The following is a 24,368-nucleotide window of genomic DNA, read 5'->3' as shown; positions in this document are numbered from 1 at the left end:
TATAGGTATGATGCAACTAATACTTAAGGATTGTATTAAACAAAACGTATAAGTTTGATTATTACAAAGTCTTGTTTTTTAGATTTTTTTCTGCTATTATAAGGTTATAATAGAACTTTTAACTAAATAGAACTTTTAGCATTAATTTACAGTTTAAGTTATAAATAAAACGTAAAGTATTTATGTGTGTAAAATAAAAATTAACCAAGCACAAAATATTAAAATGTTTTATTATTCTGTGTACATCAAAGTAAATCAACATTATAACAATACAACAGCTAAGATAAATACTCAATGGTTGAATGCGTTTGAAAGCTCTTATTTCAATTTAAGATAGTATTTTTATATTGAGGCCAAAGGATTGACGCTTAAAACATTAAAGAAATAAAATATAGTTTAATATTATTTCATTATTACAACATTGCAGAGAATATTCTATTGATTCAATAACTCAATTTCAGTTAAGAAAAAAAAAGGTAACACTTTTCTTCAATAGATTTTTTATTTGAAAGTTTTTTATAACAAATGAAAGAATACCAAAACTGGCATTAATATTCTAACACTATTGAACCCAAAAAGTGGTGTTTGTGGCATAATACTGTAATTTCTCTTTAAAATACTTTTCAAGATAAGTCTTAGTTAATGAAGCTATAGACAGAATACAAAAAATTTACTTTTTTATACAAAATTTACTCAATAGACAATATTTTTTGAAATATTGTCTATTTAGAATAATTTGATTTTTATACATACATATAACAAGTAGCTACCTGGAACATAATATTTTAATTTAGTAATTTATTTTGTCACTGTTTATTTTACATACAATTAACTTAAATACATTTATAAATACAAGTATATTTATATGTATACATTTATAAATAAGATAAAAAAAAAAAAAAATGACAGAAGCAAGTAGAAGACTGCAGTCTAATCAATTAGGCCCCTTTTATTTGTAACTTTGCAATGAGTTTCACTTGAGATTAACGTGACATTAAAAATTCATAAGTAGAAATAAACCAAAAACAAAGCCTTGTACGTAACGATCTGATAGATAAGCATAGAAAAGAAATAAAAAACTATTTGTATTGTGATATATTTATTGTTTGTGGTCATTCAAAAGGGATAAATTCGTTTTAGTTAGTTATGAATTATTTGATCTTTAAAAACAAGAGAGTATGTTGATGTCACTTTAGTTAATTAGATGCTGTTTGACTGCTGCTTTAAAGAGATTTGATGACTTCATATTTTTTTATTTCCTCTTTAAGGATCGAATTCCATAACCGCGGTCCTCGAGATAAGATAGAAAAGTCAGTTATTTTAAGTAAAGTCATCAGTTATTTTAAGTAAATTTTATTACTCTCAACATTTTATCAAAAATTACATTGTTAGTGGTATGATATTTGTTAAATTGCAAGCGGGGTCAAAAAAAACTAAAATCTTGGATATCTCTAGCTTAAATAAAAATCGTAAGGGGTAAACGTGTTGAAGAAAAGATAAAGACATTTATATGTTAGTTTATTGTAATATAATTTTGCAGCATCTATAAAACATAAAAAATTAAAACCTTTTTACGCAAATGTGTTAAAATACTGGTGAAGCAATTTAATCTAAGTGCAATTTTTAAAGAAGTGCAAAAGGCTGTTTTAAGTTGCATGTTTTTCCGCATACCACCTGTTGGAAATAGAGTTGGTCAATAAAATGGTTCCGCAAACTAAAGATTTTATTTACGTTTTACAAATATGGGAAGTTCTCTTTAATTAAGCAAATTTAAACCTATTGCCTTTCAAACTAAAAATTCTATACAACTACTGTTCTTAATTACATGAAATATTTCAATAGTGTCGCAAGAGTCAGAGGCGCCCAAAGCATTTTTTTGGTGTTTGAGATAGCTAACTTCCAGATATTGAGCAAACTCCAAACATTTATATATTTATACTTATGACAAATAAGGATGCTTTGCAAAGAATTGCGTTCATTGGAGCGCTCAAAATTTTTGCCCTCCCCCCAGCCCCAAACGTGAGAGCAACAAGTTGATGAAATATTTTTTGTATTATTTTTAACTAGATTTATATTCATCGATAAATTTTAAGTTTCATAGTATTATCTCTCAGAGTTAAAGAATTATGAAAATATAAAATTTGTAGCCCCCTCATATTGAGGGACGTTCAAACTATATATGGTCATAATTTTTGAACGCTATAATATTTTATTATAAAATTTCAAATTTATTGATGAATATAAGTCTAGTTGAAAATTATACAAAAAATATTTCAACAACTCTAAACAGATGGAAAAAAAAGAGTCTTTCCATAATTACTTTTAGACAAGAAAAAATTGAGTTAAAAACAAGTTGGTGCTAACTTTTTATGATAACCACAGTAGTCTTAAAAACTTTTTATGATAACCACAGCAGTCTTAAAAACTTTTTATGATAACCACAGCAGTCTTAAAAACTAGAATTTGTTTCAATGGTGCAAAAAAACGCAAGTTTATTTAATAAGTTTACCATCGAATGATATGCACGTTTTACTAATGGCAGACGTTCCTATGTTTAGAGCAAGGAAACATGGTTGGGAAAAAATAACATGCGATTGGAGACAAATAAATCAAAAAAAAAAAAGGAATTTAAAGTTATGTTATTTGGGAAAATTTTTAAAATTGATGAATATCTATATCATAAAGCCAAAAAAAAAATTAATTCACGGGCATTAATACATTCAATGATCAAAGTGTATATCGTTGTCTTGGAAGAAGTATTCCCGCCGAAGCCGTTAAATATATAACGGTTATCAGTAACAAAGTCGTAATTTCTGACATAATTCCTGACACCTGAGCTCATTTGTTACACAACGTAGCATTTGTAAACTCATAATATTCGTGGTTGGGTAAAAACCATGATGTATTAGTGAGTGTTGAAAAAATACATGAAGTAAAAAATACTTAATCAAAACCATATTTCAATTGAATACGTTTTTCTGAATAAAGCATTTTAATTGAAATTTGTTATTATTATCCCAACATTAAAATTAATGATTTAGGGTGTATCAATTTAAATATCTTAAATGTTGAGACATTATAGAACTAACAGAAACAAAAAAAAATTTGATTGTTTGCACAGAACAACGAATAAAAGTTGAAACAATAGATTTGTATGTAAAGTTACGTTTAGATAATTCGGCATTATATTCTATTGGGTACCGTTTTGCTTTCATCCCACAATTATTGAATAAAAATTCTGGGATCAAAATGCGGACAAACAACTTAAAAATGTATAACAACAGCCATTCAAGTTTCTTAGTTTTTAATACAAACTCACTTCAGAGCTGAATGCAATTAAAGTTTTTATTTTGATTGCTTAGTTTAAATTTGACATTTCAAAATATGATTACTCTATGTTTTTATTTTTATCAGTCAATCGAATTCTTTGACAATAAGTGAAATTAAATAAACGAAAGAATTTAAAGAATCTTAATACGCTCAGGGTGAATACATTTTCCAAAAGTTGATAAACTTCCCCTCCTTCGTATGAAGCACATGATAGTAAATGCTTAAACAAAAAATTTTTGACAAGGTCAAAAAAATTTTAGCAAGCTCTCTAAATATTGACTGTTAAAATGATTTTTTTTTATATAAAAATATATTTAAAAGTTGCGACCAAACAAAATTATTACTTATTTACAAAATTATTGATTATTAAAATGAACAATGCTGCATTCTATATTTAAATCAGAACTAATGGAAAACTTACAAATTTCTTTGTTATAATGATTATAAATATTATTTGCATCTATGTTAATTTTATTTTCATTTTTTCAACAAGAAAATTATCAAGATGTAAACTTTTTGAATATTTAGTTCTTTCTATAACTTGTTTTTAATTGCACCAGCTGGCAAACATTCAAGGTAGCAAAAATATAATGAGAATAGATCCTAATAATATTTTTTTGAATTTGTATTAAGTTTCTTTGCATTTTGAAATGTTTGTTGGCGTTTTGATCCTAGTAAGCTTGCGAAAAGTTTAATAAATCTAATTTTTAGAGCCACAAGGGCACCTTATTGGAATTATATTTGAGTTTCAATTTTTTTTAAAAAGTCAAAACCCATTGACATAAAAATGTGTGTTTCGCAAGATTTTTGAGTTATTAATTCTAAAAGCACGTTGTATTTAAATTCAGGCACTTGTGGTTTTTATTGTTTTTAATTATTTACATTTAACTATCAAAATATGGTGGTATGTTAAGAGTTTTTCTCTCTGAAAACTTAGTTTATATGTCAAAAATACGATTTACCATCAAGTTTTTTGTGATTTTATTAAACACATTCTTTTCAAAATCGTTTAGAGCATAAGTCAAGGAATGTTTCCAGATTGTCTAAAAGTTGTTAAATTAGTTCCTATCTACAAGACAGGAGATCTTACTAACATAAATAGTTATCGTCCTATACTGGTTCTCTAAGATTTTTCAGAAGTTTCAGGAAAAAAAAGGTTTAATCTGATTTACGCCTATGTAATTAATAGTAAAATCGTATACAAAAACCAACTTGGTTTTAAAAATATTAGTTCAACAGAATACTCTGTTGCACATTTTCCCAACTTACGCGCAACATTTCAGAATCTTTAAAAAAATCTCATTTCACATTAGAAGTATTTATTAACTTATCCAAAGATTTTAATACCGTCAACCATCAAGTTCTAAGAGAAAAATTATCATCATATGGAGTAAAAAAAAACACCCTTGGTTGATTGAAAAGATAACAAATTGTAAGCAATATGTCTATAATAAAAAATCTTCGTTGGACCTCTTCTCTTTATTATATATTTAAACAATCTCCATAAAACTTCAAGCCTAACCAAAAAAATCTTTGCAGACGACACAAATGTATTTCTATATCACGAAAATAATAATATTCTTTTCAATAATATGACTAGTAAATTAAAAAAACTTTCCGATTGGTTCAAAATAAATAGATTATCTCTTAACACTGCTAAAACTAAATGAATACTTTTTTATCCATTCTATAAAAAACATAGAATACAGCATCCATTACCTGAACTCTACATTGGCAATGTAATCATGAAAAGAGAAAAAGTAACAAAACTTTTTGGAATCTATATTGATAAAAATTTTTTTTGGAAACATCACATTAATATTATTTCTTCTAGATTTTACAAATGCATTGGTATTTTATATAAAGCTAGAAACATACTCAATAAACGGCAGTTTAGACAATTATACTATTCATTTGTGGTGAAAGTAATGATCGTAGCCTCATTAGAGATCTTTATTTACCGTTTCCTCTTGCTTTGTTTGAGTATTATACGCACATAACATTAGGTTTGTTTGTTTATTTCGCCGTATAATTACTTTTATAATTTAAATGTTTGTTAATGAAATCACTGGTGGGGCAAGTAGAAGACGTTATTTGACTTATCACCGAGCCCCAATCGTACGTATTTACATTAACCATACAACATATTGTAAAATAAACAAATGTAAAAATAAAAAACAACTAATTTAAGATATACTTCAAGAATAATTTTATGTTAAGAGTAATAATTATAAGACAGCAAGAGTAATAAGCATAACAGAGTAAATATATTAAAAGTTGGTTTAACTTAATACTTTCGCTCTTTTAATATTTAAGCTGTAGTTTAATGATCTATTTATTTATTTTTAACTTTAGGCTTTAAACTTGGTTATGTTGTATTGCTTATTATTAATGTCATTATTGTTATTATTATTATTTGATTATGCGGCAAAATTTAATTGTAAAGAAACCAACAAAAATACAGTTAAAATTCTTAAAGAATACTATGCAGGTACCAAATGAAGTTTACGTAAAAACCCCTGCAAGTGAGCAATTTTTATAAGAGATTTAGTTTAGAGATTTATTTAGAGTCAAAATTATATAATGCTATTATTTTGAAAAAAAAATCAATTAAAACAACGTATTATCAATTGGTAATCATTAATCAACACAAAAGTTCTTAAATTCGAAGGTGTAATTTTTTATATAATCTACACATCTGAAACAATTTTGTTTCGGTTTCTATAAAATCAACATTCCTATCATACTTTTATCAACTTGTCATTTACTATTTTACTTTTACAAAAATATAAAAGTGAAATGCTATTCTTACTTCTTCAGTTGCCATTATTTTTATCATTTAGGCTAAAACTTTTTTTAATCAATTTTAATTATGGTAAGGGAACAGGGAACCTAAAAATATAATAACATTTTATTTTTAATGTTTGATGTTAACGATCAGGCTTAACTAGAAGAGTAAATAGTACTTATCGAAATGCTTTTTTAATTTATAAACATGTTTGATATGACATAATCAACGTTTTACTAGTACATTTGAATTTATCCTTATGATTATTTGAGTTATTCACATGAAATCAAACTCGTAGTCACCATGGCAAACGTATAATAATAATATAATTTTATACCTGTTTTAACAAAGTTATGAAAGAGATATCAAACTTGGGATGGCTCTTTTACTTATTTTGATGTAAAAACGCGAATTACTTTTATGCGTAAATTACTTCACACAACTCTTATCAAAATATAAAATTTACTTATATTTAAAAGTAATTTTTTTTTACATAAATTATATAACATGTAAAACTTTATTACTAAAGTTTTTTAAATGAGTAAATGTTACTTGAAAAAGTGATTTATTTTCACAAGTAAAAGTAATTTGCATTTTGTTTTGCACTTTCTATTAAATGCTCATACGCGGTGCTCTGTGATAAGACCGTAAGGACTTTTTATTTATTAAGATCTTTTTATTTAGGTGCCCCTACTTTGAGCACCTAAATAAAAAGATAAAAAAAAGTAAACAAAATAAATTACTTTAACGTGTAAAAGTAACTAATTAGCAAAAACAAGTTACATTAAAGTAATTTGAAAAAATAGTTATTTTCAATTACACCTAAAAGTAAATTTTGTCTTTCAAATTTTATATTTTACTATGTAAGTAAGCAAAATGTAAGTTATATTATCTACTTTCTCAATGAGAAGTCATTTCTTGTTGACTTAACATAAATTTTGAGGTAAGTAGCGTATTCAAATCAATTACCTGTTTATTGGCCCTTGTAGTAAGTAATTCAAGTAATACTCTGATGTATGTGGGTAGTGTTTGTCGCAGGGCATTTTGAAAGGATATCTTTTCACGTACATCATAAAGGGTAGTTTATAACATGCGTGTATACCAGTAGAGTAGTGACGGGTTCCCTGCCGCTTTAGAGCCAAAGCGCTAAAAGGGGCTGCTAAATAATCATTGGTTTTTTATTTTTTATTTTATTTCCTTTAGTAACTACGCTACTGGATGCTAACCATGCATACAAACCTTGGCTAAGTCACTGTTCGTTAGAGCGCAGTTTTTCTACAGCTTTTTTTTTTATTACTCTTTTCAATCAAATATTCTGTTATGGTAATATGACGCAATGTGACATTTTTGGTATCCGTAAGGGCATTTAAACTCTCTGATATAACCTGTATAATAAAAGGAGTGTTTATCAGATATAATCTTTTTATTGCATTTTATTATACATAATCGATTTGAAAAAAAGATGGTAACGAAAGCCGGTTGTGGGCACCATAATAACCTTTTCGTAGCGTTGGTGTACAACCCGCACAAGGAAGATTAGAAAACTAAAGTCTTGTTTAATTGCTTCAGAATAAACTTTTAATGTTTTAATCGTTAGTTTGACTTGACAAGTTATTTGTTGATTATCAGCGGTCCCGAAATTGCGCGATTGATTTTTTACTACCTTCCACATTAGCTAGCGCTCTGAAACTTTCAGCACTTGTGTAAATATGATAAACGGGCATGTTAAAATTGTTTTCAGAGCAAATTGGAGATATACACTTTTTTGAATTTCATTTTTTTTTAATTTTAATTAATCTTTTAGACTTGGTTGAACTCTGGCAGCATTTGTGTAGTCCCGATGAACATGCATGTTAAATTTTTTCCTGGATAAGGGGGGCCTCATCCTAATTTTTTTTCTCAAAACATTTTTTCGTTTAAAATTGGGATTTATAACTTTTTAGAATGAAAGGCTTATTATAAAATAGCTTTGAAACGACATTTTTTTGATTTACTTGTTTCTTTATTGACTATGTCGAGAGGAAATAGGTAAGTGGTCCTGATTAAAGTTTACCATAAAGGAACCGGGCATATTTGTAGCTTTGCTGCTGCTTATCGCTTCTTCTCTTACTCCGCGTGTTCGTTGTTAAAAACTACGTTGAAGATAAGATCTTAATTAACAACCACGTGACAGAAATCAAAATTAATTTTTTTCTTTATTTATTAATAGCTAATCAAAAAACTGTTGTCTGGAACAAACTAATTTTAATTAGTCCATTCCAGACAACAATTATTCCAGTTAGTTATTTTCAGGAGAAACTTAACAATCGCGCTGAATAAAAAAAGCCAAAAACAAAACTTAAAATAAAATCGCAAAATGCAGAGCAATTCCCAGTTTTTTTAAACGAATTAGAAATTAAACTTTTACACTTTTAAATAACTTATGTAAATAACATCAAAATTATTTAAAAAAAAAAAAAAATGTTAAAAAGGCAGTAGTAAAAGTAATTAACTTTAAAAAAATGAATAACTTTCATAACCGCAATAGCTGTTAAATTTAATTTATTTAAAATGGCGAATGAAGGAAGGTGGTTCAAAAAAACGCACTTTTTAATTTAAAATTATATGGTTGATTGTGAAGAAAAATGTTCTATATGATGAAATGACATCAAGTTCATTTTTTTTTCATTAATTTTTTTTTTTTTTTTCTTTAAATTTTTAAATATTTAAAGTTAAAAAATTAACAAAAATGCAAATCATAATTCCAATCACATATTTAAAATCAGGCTTATATCATGGTTTTTGTTTTTGTTTAAGAATTTAACTTTCTGTAACGACACGGCACAAAATTCAACATTTATATGCTCATGTTTACACTGTTTGATTCTAAGGGTTTTAGGGAGGAGGCTGAATAAGTGCGAATTTCATAACTGCGAATCTGCATAAGTGCGAAGCAATTGCAAAGACTGGCATAAGTGCGAACTGGCACAAGCGCGAACTAGCATAAGTGCGCCGAAAGAATATGCAAACATTGGCATAAGTGCGAACTGGCATAAGTGCGAATCACTTGCAAAAACTGGCATAAGTGCGAACTGGCACAAGCGCGAACTGGCATAAGTGCGCCGAAAGAATTTGCAAACATTGTCATAAGTGCGAATTGGCATAAGTGCGAACTGACATAAGTGCAAATCAATTGTAAAAACTGGCATAAGTGCGGCGTAAGTACGAACTAGCATAAGTGCGCTGAAAGAATTTGTAAACATTGGCATAAGTGCGTCAATAGAATTTGAAAATATCTACATAAGTGCATACTTGACTAAGTGCGCCGAAAAAATTTGAAAATTTTGGAATAAGAGGGCGGTAGCATAAGTGCACCGAATAGATTTTCCAACTTTTTCTTAGTGGGGGACTCTTGAATTTTTTTATTTTTAAAAATTACTCAGGAAATATTATTATTTTCTTTGTCTAAAACTCAGTTTAAAAGTTGGTGTTATCGTTCAAAACCTGTGCGGTAACGGGACACCTTAGTGAGGCTTCTATAAGGCATAGTGGCCTCAATGCCACGAAGCCGTTTAGATCTTTTTTTATCAAAGGCTCCTAATAAATTGGGCCTTAACAAACGTTTTTTCTAAAGTTGGTTAGGCCCGGTAGTGGGCTCGTGTTACAGTCTTTTTTAATAAAAGCATTAAAAGAGATTGTTGAACTTTCCAATGAATTACGACGTTACTCCGCACAATGTTTAAAATGTTCTTTATATAAAATATTTACAAGTTGTTTGCCGTTTTGATAAACAAGCTTTTGTTTATCAAAATACTACTCAATAGTTTGACTTCTTCTCTTCTTTATTGATGTAACTTGTCCAGTGAGCATGCATAGTGAACATAGAGTAAAGCATGCTGTGACAACCATTTAATCAAGTTGTAGTTCCTACAATTAATCCGAGCATCACACAAAACATTTTAAATTTTTTCTTTTAAAGCAAAGTTCATGAATTTCCATGTCCTATTTATTTATTTCAAACTATATTTATAGTTAACAATTTACAATTGTTGTTCGTATACGGGCAATATATGTTCATATGTCAGGCCTGTACACGGGCCTGAACATTAAGTTTATGAACTTTTAATTTGTAAGGAAATCAAGTTCGTCAACTTTTTTAAATGTAACATTTTTAATCAACTCGTATTTCCAAAAAAATAAAATTTTAATTATAATTTTATTACTGAGTGTTAATTTAGTCATTGCATAGTTGGGCCTGAGGTAAGCAAAACCATGCAAAACCAATATTGTGTTAGTCATTCAAAAACTGATTTGATATTAACCATACTTAATTTTTAGGTTCACCATATCAATTTTACCAGGGAAATGGTAATATTTTATTTTTCAAATATTAGTCAAAATGAAAAATAAAATGAAGCCAGAGAAACAATTTTTTTCTATTCTAATGTCTTAACTCTACATATTAGGTCAAAGACACCATTTATTGAAATAAGAAAAAAAGATATGAAAATTTATTTTTTATACTAGTATTTTTTTAAAGTACTTTTCTTAGTGTGGCCTAACGTTTTTGTAACACTTTACTTAGCCGAAGCATAAATAAACTAATGGAAAAATATGGATTTTAGCTGAGCTCATGTGTTATAAATGATCTCGATTCATCAGGGGGCGTTGACCTCATTTTTTAGTGTTTAACTATTTCAAACATGTATATGTTTATGTTAATGTCATATAGGGATGCTTTGCCAAGTACTGTAATGGTTGCAGCCTGGGAACCAAAAAAAACTAAAAAAAAAGTAATTATTTTACCATAATTAAATTATTTTCAAATTATCTACAAATTTAAAATTTCCAGAAATAATCTGCTGTGTTCGGTTTTTATGTCCCATCAAAGTTTAATATCTCTTTAAATCGAAGGGGGAGGGGGGGGGGAGGGAATGAATCAAACTTTTTATGGTCATAATTTTAGAACACGAATATTAGAAAATTATTTCTAATAATCTATCATTTTGCTAATCGATCACTGTTTTTATGTATACATATATGCCAAAAAAATTATGACCGTGTAAAGTTTGATCCCCCTCCCCGCCCCCCTCTTGGTTTGAAGAGACATGATAGTTAAATAAGTGTAGCGTTGAGCAACCAACCTAGCTTCATCAATTAGTTGTTTGTGCTATGAGGATCGATCTTCATCGCACAAATGGCTAATTGATGTAACTAGTTCGGTGGCTCTATGCTGCACTCATTTATATTAGATTTCTTCTCCGTTAGACATCCAATATTGATCTCATATAAAAGTCTTGAGAACGTCGTATCCGGACAAACTAAAGACGTCTTTCTAGACGTCACACAGTAGTGTGTGTGTGTGTGTGCGTAGGGGGGGGGGGTATTTTATATTTTAATATATAGTTTTAAAAGAAGAAAAAACAATAATATAGATTTGGAAGTTACATCATATTATTACTTTATTCTACGCCATCAGCCAGGTTCGTATGAAATATTTCAATTTAAAGCTGCTTTCTTTAAAAATATTGCATATATCTAAGTATACTTTCTTAAAATGTTTAACTACATCTATATTACACTTCCAAACTTACGCTACAATAACTGTTAAAGTGACGTCATTGCAAAATTCAAATTTGATATGTTATTCTGAAATATCTCTTGAAACTGTAGAATTTGAGTTAAAATTTATACAAATATTTTTATGACAATACCAACCAGAAAATAAAATTATACTAAAAGAACATGTTTTCCTAAGAGTTATGTAATTATTATCAGGTGACATAGAACTATGACCTGGACCAATGTATTTGAACCATATTATTTCAGTGATGGAGAAACTTGAAAATATTCTCTATATGAAAGGCTTACAATGTTTTCATTTAAATATCCGTGGCCTATGGAACATCTAGCATCATATATTTGTTTAACTGCAACAAAAACAGTAACATATTCGCCCATATAAACCCATATAAGCAAGGACGACCCTAGTGAACTATATCATATCGAGGGTTATGCATTTCTAAGCAGCATACGTAAAAACAGACGTGGTGGATGTGTTGTCGTTTACATATCTAAAAAGTTAAACTGGGTAAGACGTAACGATCTCAAATCCAAAGAAATAGAGAGCGTTTGTTTCGAAAAAATACTTCCAAAGGCGAAGAGTATATTGTTTTGTGTCCTATATTGCCCACCGGATGGCTCGAAATACCTTAGCCACAATTTCTCTAACCTATTTTCAGTAATGATATCTAAACCTAACTAACCTAATTTATTAGAAACAATTTTAATTAGAGATCCTAATGTTAATTACATGAGGTCAAGTGATCACACTGAAATAAAATCAATGTTAAAATTCTACGGTTTCAAGCAACTAATAAAAATCGCAACCAGAACAACGTTAACATCTTCTACTTTAATTGTCGTAATTAATACAAATAATCTAACTCCGAAATGTGAAGAGAACCTTTTTTTTAGTCATTTTTACGCTGTGGCACATATACAATCGATCTCAATGTACACTACAGCCACGTTTTTATTTTTTGCGGTCTTTATCAGTATGTACTTAATTTTCACGCGTTTTACTACATTTAGTTTTTCATAACAGTTTTTCCGTTTCAGTTTTTCAGTTTTCATTTTTTGTTTTTTGAAATTAAATTTTAAAATGATGTTCAAATATATACATATCCTTCATACCTGGAGCATTATTAACTTAACAATAGGCAATGTAAATTTCATATTTTAAAAGACTTCTTACTTCAATTATTTTTCATTTATTGAAACCCGCAGTGTTACAATTTTTCCAGAAATTTATTGGTGTGATCTTTAAACCCTTGTTTTGAAGTTTCATCAAAAAACATTTTAGTCTGTTTCCTCGTTTTGAAGGTTATTGAGTATCCATAACCAAAATTCTTGTTTCATGATGATGGTAAACTCTTCGGTAACTTATATTTAAAGTGGTAAGATTATCTTACTAAGATAAAAATCTATACAAATCGGAGTTTTTAAAGATTTAAGGACAAGTCAAATTGATATGGTTTTCACAAGTTTTTATGTATGGTTTCATGACACCTCTTCTGGAATAGCTCAGTTAATTCTTCAAGTTTTTCTGGAGTAGTTCTGCATGTTCTCTGTAAACATAAAGTTTGTTCTTTCTGAAATAATATGTTGTGTGCATTTAATTTGACGAGAAATCAATTTTTTTCCTTTGTGGTCATGGAACATTTTATCATTTTTTATATTTATAAGGTCGATCAAATTGTAGTAGCGGGTTTTTCCTATTCTGTGACCATGTTTTAGGTGCTGGCGTACATTTCTTAGTTCGGGCACACAAAAAAATGCTTTTGCATAAATAAAATTACAATTTTTTTTTGTTGTTGTTAACTTTATGGCTAATAAAAGGTATTTTTCTAAAATTATGGAAAAGGTTGGGGAGAGGAGGAGAAAAAGGACATTAAATATTACTTTTACAGTTATGTCTTTTTTATTTGATGTTCGAAACAAAACCAAACAAAACCAAACAGTTGTAACAAAAGCACCTTCAATTTGGGCACTGATTCAATCCCCTTAAATTTCCGGCGTATTATAATCGAGTATATAATTTTTTTTTTATAGAAACCTTGAAATTGGGGTAAAGCGGGTAGGTGTGAGTAGAAGTGGGACAAGCGAGCGGGTGAAGTGAGAACTATATAAAATCATTTGTCTAAAATAAGTTGAAAATTAGTTTAAGCAAACTATTTTAAACTGGTTTTAAATTTCAGTTTATCTTAAATGAAACACAAATAATCAATATTCAAAAGTTTTTGATTACATTTGACTATTGACTATTGCAGAGGTTCATTCTTTCTTTGAAACATTAATTGATATATCACAATATATGATTTTTTAAGATTTTTATTATGCTTTTCCTTAAAAAGAAAATTATTTGTTTTAAGTACTAGGGGGTTCTAGACCACCTAAACCCCCTGGTTACAGTTCTCTTCGGGCAAAGCGATTATGCGGAACTTGAACTTTACTACATAGAATAAAGACCTTTATGATAATGTTTTAATTGGTTTTAGATTTAATTTAAATATTAGTTTGTTTTTAAGTTAGGGGCTGTTCAAATAATATGTAACACCTTTTTGGCATTTTGGCATAACCCATGTGACATTTTATGACATTTTCTGTCAACCTTCTCCTTTTTTCCAATATGAGACGTGGCGTTATTTTTACCCAATTTTGCAACTATTCGCTAACATTTTCATTGATTCCGCTGTGATTAGAATTGAAATTTTTAAAAATTTGTCAAGTTACACTGAAGCTAACCCCCCTCCCCCATGTGACATTTGGTAACACTTTCTGATACCCCCTCCCACCTTAAAACTGTGACGTATTAACAGCCCCATATAGGTCTGTAAAAATGATACTTTCATATTGATGATAGTATTAAGTGGCTACAATTTTTTTAAATAATAAACATAATTTTTGATTATTCGACAAACAAAATTGCATTTCGAAATCTCAAATTTAATGTTTTATTATTTATTTATTTTTATTTGTAAATATTATGATTCTTTGTAAGTTCAAATAAAAATATTTTTTTGTAAGTTCAAATAAATTTAGTTTTGAATACAACTATACTGTTAAATTTCAACAAAAAAGTTTGTATATGAACATTTATCAAGCAGATCACGCAAATGTTTGTATAAACATAACAACTGTTGCTCGGCAACGAGGAAATTTTAACTGTAAATGTGGTATACACATTGTGCAAATCATGTGTCCACAGGGAACAGCAGCAAAGTTTGGAGTATTTTCTAAACAAACAGGACATTTTGTTCCATTAGTTCCATCCACTACTCTTTAAGTCTCCGTGACTCCTACAATTTCTGTAGAACTATGTAAGTTTTCTCCGAGTTGGAAGGTATTTTGCATTATAGCTACATCATCTGTATTTTGCACTATAGCTACATCACGTGGTATTGATACATTAAGTTGCTGGGCTTCATCTTGTGTTGGAATTAAATTAGGCTGTGAGGGCTCTATTTGAACTTGCGTAAATGATGAAACTGTTTCCAATTCCGGTGGTTGATTTATACGACTAACGCCAAGTTGATTGTTAAATAACGCATCTGCGCAATGTGAAACACTTTGGAGAAATTCCAATGAAGTTAGACGTCCGTTGGCTAAATTTTAAGTAGCAACTCTGATTTTACGATCATTTAAAACATATTTCTGCTTTCGTCTCCGACGAATCTGAAGTCCACATTCTAAACGTACTTTATCAAGTTGCTGGACTTCTGCAAACTTTCTTAGTTATGCTAAAATATTAAAAGAATTAAATGCAAATAAAAGATAAGTTCAAAAAGTTATATTTTTATTTTAGATTATATATATATATATATATATATATATATATATATATATATATATATATATATATATATATATATATATATATATATATATATATATATATATATATATGTATTGACTTATAAAAACCCAAATGTTTGGATGAGCAATCTTTATTCGTTTTAAAAGCGAGGCATGGAAGCTTTCTTGATCAGAGTTCGTTCTTCTGGGACAACCAAAAACAGAAATTTTGTTACTGCCAATACGCCCATTCCCAAATGTTTTCATATAGGTCATTAAACTTTGACATTTTGCGAAGTCATTTATACTTAATGAAACCACAAACAAATTTGGATTCAAATTGCTTAATGTTGGCTGAATATGGTGAGGCGGTAGCAAAGAAAGACACAATAATAGCCTTAGTCATTTCTTCAAATCACTGTGAACTTGCAATTTTAAAAATCCAAACAATCCAAGATGTTTACACTTGTTAACCACAGCCTAAATATAAATAATTGCAAACATAAACTTTCAGTACAAATAAATATATATTTTTTAAATTGTATTTTAATTTAGTTTTAAAATTGCCATTTTATAACAAAGGTTATAGTATGTTTAGTTAAATATTTTTTTGCTTACATTTACGCAATGAAACCAACAGCCTGAAATTTCAGCTAAAGGATATTGAATTTCCAAGGTATTCATCAATGCTTGTTCATAGTCCGTCATTATCCGTAACGGTGATAAATGTGGAACGAGTTCAGCAACTTTGGAAAATGCAAGAGAATACAGCTCTTGCGTTTTTCTAGTCATAAGTATGAAAATAGTTGGGATAAACTAAAACAAAATCTTTACTTCTTGATTCTTTACTTGCAGAACAACATTAATAAAAACAACTATAATTTATAAAAAACAGTAGTAATAATAATAATAACAATAATAACAAAAATAATAATATATGGAGGGTGAACAAGAAAAAACAGGGAATATATATATATATTTTTTAATTCATTAAGGTGCTCTAAAAAAATCTAACGGTATTAAAAAACACCGCGGAAAAAATAGAATTCCTTATTTAAACCCTTCTAATATTATCTTTTATTGATTATCTTACATGATCAAGCAAAACGTATCCAAATGTTATCATTTGATAAAACATTCTCGGAACTACCTTAAATGTTCCGTCAACGTGCAAATCAGTCGGTGAAGCAGCGACTGTTTTCCCGATAAATATGAGAGCATAATCGTTATTTATACGAACGTACCCTTTGTAAAAATCGATCCCGTCTAAAAACTTACTTATGTTGTTTACTCTCAAAGAGTTGTCTAATTCCCCGCAATGGGCTGGTAATTGCGGCTGCACTGATCTACGTCTGCGATACATAGTGCTTTCCATCATTCCAAAAGAAACGTGATGTGCTGATTGGTTACAAGCAGTTTCTTGGTCAAAAATATCTCGCAAACTTCCACTTGTAGTTTCAGCAGCTCGTTTTATTGATTGTTTTAATTTTAAAATTTCTTTTTTTTTCAAAATCTGGTAAATGGTTATGCGGCGTTATTTGTACTAACCCTAGGCTTGGTTCACTTGTTGCACGACTTCTACAAAATTCATCCTTACATTTGAAACCGCCGCCATACGATTCTGTTGCTTTTTTGTTTTTACGATAATAGTAACCATTTTGGTAATAAATTTTTGAGTTTTTTCTTTCGCCTTCGAGTATTTCCATTTTAATGTTTAACTGAATATAGAAAAGTTTTCTTTTACTATGACTTTTTTGTACTTTGATACAATAAATTGAAGCGTTAACATTAAATTTAATAAGAACGTACTAATCGTTCTAACATTTATAAACTAAACTTAAAAAAATTCGATTTTGTGTGTCACCAACCAGTTCTTCTTCTTTGTACCGGAATGTTTTATCTGAAAACGAGTTAACGAAATTCCATTTTTAACCCAAAGCACTTATTTAAATTACTTTCTCCATTCGAATTTAACTGTTTTCTTTACTTCTGTAAATATTATGAAGAAATATGTTTTTTCAAAGTTGAGTTGCAAACTAAAAGCTAAATTTCTTTACTACGGAATAATAATTCTTTAGTAGAATTATAATTTAGTAGAATAATTCTTTAAGAATAAATATTCTTAGTAGAGAAGTAATAAAATGTTTTAACTATTTGTTGAATATTGTAGCGAATATAGAGAACAATATACAGGGCCGGCGCTAGAGGGGTGCAATTAAGATTAAGCTGGTATGTCCCTCAGAAAAATGAAATTTTTGAATTTTTTTTTTGTTTAATGTTATTTAAAATTTATTAGAGAATCATATTCTAAAAATCTTTTTTTTTTTAAATTTAGCTTTAAAATTAACTTTAGGAAAGCAAACTTTACTAAACCTTACTTGTTTACGCATCCCTGACAACCTCCTTAGCAAATAACGGTTAAATTTTTTTTTTGACTATAAAATTCTCCCCAAATAGAGTAAAATGGGGTCAAATGGAATAGTTAAGAATTTTAATTATTTTTTTTTACGGAAAAATGATTTCTTAAAAATTTTTTTTTAAAGAGAATATTGAGTATTTAAATAAATAAGAATCGGTATATAAAAATATAAAAAAAAAAATATTTTTATTATACCCTGACATTCGGGGAGAATGAAATACGCAAATCTTTGTGCAAATAAAACAATTCTTTTCTGAAAAAAACAATTATGAAACCGATAAAAAACAGTTTAAAAAACAACCAAATAAGAAAAAATTTCATTCATATCATTTCATATAAGAATAGATTTAATAACGATCGATTTAATTCGTTTGGGATGGCCCTGCCCACTGAGTGGGGTAATGTGGGCCTATGTTAATTTTTTGCATTTTTTTCATGAAATATACCAACTCATAGTAAAATATGACTTGAGTCATTAAGTATGTATCCAATTTAAACATTTTGTTCAAAAGTTTAAAGATAATAGTGTTACAATAAATGTTTGAAGATAATAGTGCTACAATAAATGTTTGAAGATAAAAGTGTTACAATAAATGTTTGAAGATAAAAGTGTTACAATAAATGTTTGAAGATAATAGTGTTACAATAAATGTTTGAAGATAATAGTGTTACAATAAATGCGCTAAATGCAAAATAACTTTATGTGTTCAAAACAGCAAATTAGAAAAATAAATAAATTAAACATTTTCAAGTCTCTCTTAGCGGTTTTCCAAAAAATTTTGGAAATTCAATTAACGCAGTAAACCATAACTTAAAACCATAACATAAAATATATTAAAAAAATCCAAATATAACTCTCCATATTGAATATATGATATTCCAATTCAAAATTCCATGTACTTATATTAGGCCTAATCATGATAAAAAAAATTTAAGTAATAAATTAGACAGATGCTCAAGTAAAAATTAATCAAATGTTCTCGTATTATATATTATAGATTCATTATTCTTTAAAAATGCAATGTTTATTTAAAAATAAATTTGATGTGCTAAGATTCAAAACTGCTACTTTCCGGTATCTACTAGTTTCAATGGAAAGTTACATCTTTAATGATCGTCTATATGAATCCGTTGAAAAATAAAATCAGAAAATGAATACAAAAGGAAAATTGAAATCTTGTTTACATTAGTTTTCATTTTAAAAGTATTTATTGCTGTAAAAGTATTAGATTTTTAACAATGCAATAAATACTGACATATAGGCCCAGATTACCCCACCCAACTATGTATCAATTTATAAAAAATAAGCATATTTTGGTCTTAAAAGAAATTGAACCTAATTAAATAGTTTATTTTCTTTGTGATGAACCATTTTCCATATTTAAGAACCCGTTTTTAGTTCATTTTTATTGAAGTTTAAGATTTTTAACTAAAATCTCCTTGTTTAAATCTATACGCCATTTTGAATAAAAAATGTGCTTTAAAAACTCCCTAGTAAGCTGATAATTTTAAGGTAATTTTAAGTTTACACGTTTTTTTAAATCTTCAAAAGTGGCCTAAAACCCTCATTACAACAAAAAAAGTTATTTTTCAACCGTTTTCTTACCTGTATAAGGAGCTTAGCCTATTTTTTTTATGAAAAAACTCATGAAAAATTTGACGACCCTGCGCGTCCTATTTTTTTTAACGTTTGTTAATGTTTGAATCACATTTGATTCAAACATAAGTTTTTCATAAATATTTTGTGGCTTATCATTTGGTTTTAAAACTTTTTTTATACATGACACTACAGACGATGCAGTGCGAATGTATGAATGGTGAATTTTACTGTTTCCGTGTTTCAAATCTGTTACACCACATTTTTCATTGCCTAAATAATAGATAATAGCAATAAGACCTTTGGTAGTTTTTTTATGAACACTTGTTCACTAAAATTCGCGGATGTACAATGTTTTTGGGCTGTAGTAGTTTGGGTAAGATAATAAGTTTTTTTAAAACCTTTTTTGCTATTCTTATTATTCTTATTATTTTTCCATCTATAATGATTGTATTTATAATTGTCTTCATTTTCAGACTTCATTTTAAAAGCAAATATTCTACCAGCAATAGATAGAATGGGTGCAAACGGAATAAGTTTTACATCGTTGTTTTCGATGTAAACATTTCGACAGCATCATCTGCCGACATAAAGTGATTTTTATTTTTAATAACATATTCCTCAGTTTTTTGCCTTAACTAATCAATTTTTTTGATGTCGTTGTCTTCATTCTTAAATAAAAAAATACTGATACTACAGATTTTGAAAACCGACTGGCTACCAGCAATAAGGTGTTATTAAGGACAATTATAAAATAGTTGTTCGATTATTATAGGTTAAAATAGCCTATAGGTTATTATTAACCTATAAAACTATAAATATTGACGAACAACTTCTTGCCTATTTTTGTAATAAACTTGAGTTTATTCTAATGACTCTAATGAATATAATTATTTAATGACTATAGTGTTATTTACATCAGTTGTGGTTGTGCTCTCTTTTGCTTTATTAAATTTTTGAATGAACTTTCAAAAACCAGAAAAGTTTATAAAAAATAACTTCAAACGTACTTTATGGAAACCCATAACTTCGTACGTGCAACCCAAAAGGAAAATTTTTTAAAAGTTTTTTCAAATATTAAAATAGTGCTTTTTTTGAATATGTTTATTATAGCATAAATAAATTATTCGAATATTTTTATGAGCATTTAAACGCTTTTATAAAACCTTTTATAAAATGAAACTTAAAAATTAAAAAAACCTTCAATAAGGGTATGATACTTACTGTTCTGCTCGACATATCTTCCTGCTGTTTTTAACGAAGCGTACCGAAATAAATTAAAAAGTATAAAAGAGATCATTACAAATAATGGTAATCGTCGGGTTATCAATAATGTAATTAAAAATAATATTTGTGGTCAGTGTAAAAAATATTAATCGTTTTTTGGTTTTTTGCACGAGTTGAATATCATCTTCAAACTAATTTTTGAATTTTTAGCATTTGGTTGGTTGTCATTGGAAACCGTTTGCTTTAACAATAGCAAAATCAAAATGTGAAGAGTAATGTTGATGTAGTTGATATAAGAGTTGTAAAAATTTAATTAAGTATCCATTCAGAGGTTATTTCAGTGGTTATCGGCATGGTCGTAGAGAGGGAGGATTAGGCGGGTGTGTTGTCCTGGGGCCCGGCTGTCTTTAAGAGTCCGGAGGAGGACTCTTAAAGAAAGCCGGGCTACTATTTTTTTTCTCCCATTTTATGGGAGAAAAAAAAAAGTAGCTCATTTGGCATTACATGGTGCTTATTTTCAGCCAAGATAGGGCCTATAAAGAAATTTGCCCCGGGACCCATCTTGGCTCTCTATCAGTTATCAGTGACTTTTATTTTCACAATAATAATTCTGACTTTTTTGCACTTATGCCAGTTTTTGCGATTGATTTGCGCTTATGCTAGGTCGCACTTATGCCAGTTCGCACTTATGCTAATGTTTGCAAATTCTTTCGGCGCACTTATGCCAGTTCGCGCATGTGCCAGTTCGCGCATGTGCCAGTTCGCACTTATGCCAGTTTTTGCAAGTGATTCGCATTTATGCCAGTTCGCACTTGTGCCAGTTCGCACTTATGCCAGTTCACACTTATGCCAGTCGCACTTATGCATATTCGCAGTTATGAAATTCGCACTTATTCAGTCGCCCCTAGTTTTATTATTTAAGCTTACCTTTATTACAAAAATCATTGAAAGCCACGTGAAATTTTATTTTTTTTGTCTTCAAAATGTGGTTAAATTAATATATAATAATACCTTAAATAGTTTCACTAATAAAGCTCTTAAAGCGGTTGTTTAAAAATATTGTAAAAAATTTTACAACTTTTTTAATTTTATTTTGTAAAAGTTATAACTACTTTTGATAACATTTTTAATTAAAAAAACACTTATTTTAAATAACAATAAAAGTAGATAAATATTACATATCAAATGGCTCACATTTTAAGGAAAAAAATCATAATGAGTCCAGAGATTCAGTTAGTTTTTGTTGCTGTAACAAAACAGACAACTACTCTCTTTGCAGTATGCCATCATTGGTGACACTAGTTCGAAACTATGTACACAAAGGATTCAGTTTTGATATAAATGCATTTCCCACTGCCGTTGCAAAAATGCTCTCTATGCCAAAAAGGTTATTATATTTTATAAATATTTTTTTATATTTAATAAACTTTTTCTAAAATATTTCACTAATAATACAAATAGTCTTGTTCACAGCAAGGAAAGCCTGTAAAAATGAAAGAAGAGGTTTGGAAAAGTGGAAGGGAGTTACTTATAAAGGTAAGAAGGATTGCTCCAACTGAGGGTCAACGCTTATGTCCAATTTGTTTTATGATATCAGATAAGCGCAGCCACAAGATTTTTAACTTAAGAGATTATATCATTGAGTCAAATGAAAATCTCCGCATTGAAAGATTAAAACTCATTCTGGACAAATTGTTTTCAACTAGTTGGAATGGGCATTAGGCACCCATGCACGAGAACATCAGCTGTTCAAAATGCCAAGAATCTTGTTCTTTTCAAGGATGAAAAGATGTCAGAGCAAATAACCTCAACTGTTTTAAAGTTTCTTGTTAAGAATGAAAAATCATTACAATTATCCACTGGTAGATTTTATTAATTTTCTTATTTATTGACTTAAATAAATGACTTATTGCAATATTTTATTCTAATTTTAGGAGGATCTCTCTTACCTGTAGTACTAAAACAAAAGCTTCAAAAAATAAAGTAGTCTCTACTGTTATAATGTTTGATATCAAGAAATATCATGATCTGCTTGAAAATGTTGTTCGTGATACTCTTTGAGATTTAATTGATTTTGTTGACCTTCAATTATAATTGAAGGTTAACAAAAAAAAGTTTTTTTCAGGTGCCGAGCAAACAATTTGTTTATTGGATTTTGATTTCAAATATGAAACTCATTTTTTACCATCACGTCAAGTTGTAAAGATATTTGGGTTCAGATCTTTAATATTTGGGGTAAAGTCCCTAATATTGTCAAAAAAAAAGTTGTTTAAAAGTATGTTAACTTGGGTCTCAAGAAAAGCGTGTTTTAGAAGATAGAATAAAGATTTTAGAAAACATAAAAATTTCTCCTTAAAATTTTTTGGCAAAAAAATTATTTGAAAAAATGCTAAAGACTCTTAAAAAAATGTCAACAAAATGTTTTTCAGCAATAATAAAAAAATACTTATTTTTATTACAAACGAATAACATCTTTAAAATCTCTATGAAAATACGCTTCTTTTGAGACTCAGGTTGACATACTTTTGAACAACTTTTTTTTCGACAATATTAGGGACTTTACCCCAAATTCTAAAGATTTGAAAATATCTTTACAACTTGACGTGATGTTAAAAAATGAGTTGCATATTTGAAATCAAAATAAGAAATCCTACATAAAAAAAAAATTTTGTTTTTGTTGACCTGTGTTATGCTTCATAAAACTTTTATATTAAATCCTATAAGCAAATATCTTTTGTTTCATAAAGGTCTTTTTCTGCCCTTTTTAGCGATGTATTATTTGATAGTATCGACAAAGTATTTTTAGCGATGTATCATTTGAGAGTATCGACTAGTATTGATGCATCATTTGATAGTATTTGATAGTATTGATTAGTATGGATTAGTATTGGCGATTTCCCTTATTAGAATGTAAAAACGATCTCAAGCTGAGTTTTTATTACTGAAAATGGTTTTTATTAATATGACTAAACTTAAAATTATTCTCTTGATTAAAATAATATTTAAAAAAAAACATTTTTAGTTATTTTTAACTAATAGTTGATTCATTCAATAAATTATTCTCTATTTTTGACTTTAAATCGTAAGGAAATCGAAAAAAATAATTATTCCAATATATATTTCACTCAAAACATTTTATGCAAGTTTATGGCAGTTAATTATGCTGTTATAATGCAATTGTCAATTATTTTATTGTTAAATAAATCATAACTATTATAACTAATAGTATATTATTCGTAATTAGTTATAAATTATTACCGGTTAGTCTTCTTATTATGAATTTAATGAACTGAATATAACTTTTGTGAAGTATTTCAAATTCTTCAGCTTAAATGTATTTAATTTGGCACGAATTTTTTGAAATTCTGTGAACCGTTTTTTTCATAGAATCTTTTGAATTCAAATTTTCATAATGAAATCTTTTTCAGGATCAACTAATACTTAAAAATAACTGAAAAACTTTTTTGTTTATTATTATTTTAATTAAAGAAATAATTTTAAGTTTAGTCATACTAATAAAAACCACTTTCAGTAATAAAAACTCAGCTTGAGATGGTTTTTACATTCTAATAAGGGAAAGCGCCAATACTAATTAATACTAATCAATACTATCAAATACTATCAAATGATGCCTCAATACTATTCAATATTAGTCAATACTATCAAATGTC

General features: G+C 28.3%; 1 protein-coding gene and 1 long non-coding RNA gene across 9 annotated transcripts in view; one reads left to right on the top strand and one right to left on the bottom strand.

Annotated features, from left to right (window-relative positions):
* The first annotated feature begins 289 nt into the window (after nt 1–289).
* Nucleotides 290–24,368, top strand: part of LOC136083996 (TNF receptor-associated factor 3-like) — a 110,804-nt gene continuing 86,725 nt past the window's right edge. For all 8 annotated transcript variants that reach the window (XR_010640275.1, XR_010640274.1, XM_065803981.1 and 5 more), the window contains exon 1: nt 290–476. The gene's annotated coding sequence lies outside the window, so the exon portion shown is untranslated. The remainder of the gene's footprint in view (nt 477–24,368) is intronic.
* LOC136084380 (uncharacterized) lies at nt 17,111–20,740 on the bottom strand. The gene is made up of 3 exons (XR_010640526.1): nt 20,695–20,740; nt 18,069–18,126; nt 17,111–17,172 (listed from the first exon to the last, which is right to left on the bottom strand). It is a non-coding gene; the product is annotated as an uncharacterized LOC136084380 (long non-coding RNA).

Source organism: Hydra vulgaris, chromosome 08 (genome assembly GCF_038396675.1).
Source record: "Hydra vulgaris chromosome 08, alternate assembly HydraT2T_AEP".
In the NCBI taxonomy this organism is placed as follows: Eukaryota; Metazoa; Cnidaria; class Hydrozoa; order Anthoathecata; family Hydridae; genus Hydra; species Hydra vulgaris.
Note: the sequence above shows the minus strand (reverse complement) of the source record. Positions and strands in the feature narration are given on the sequence as shown.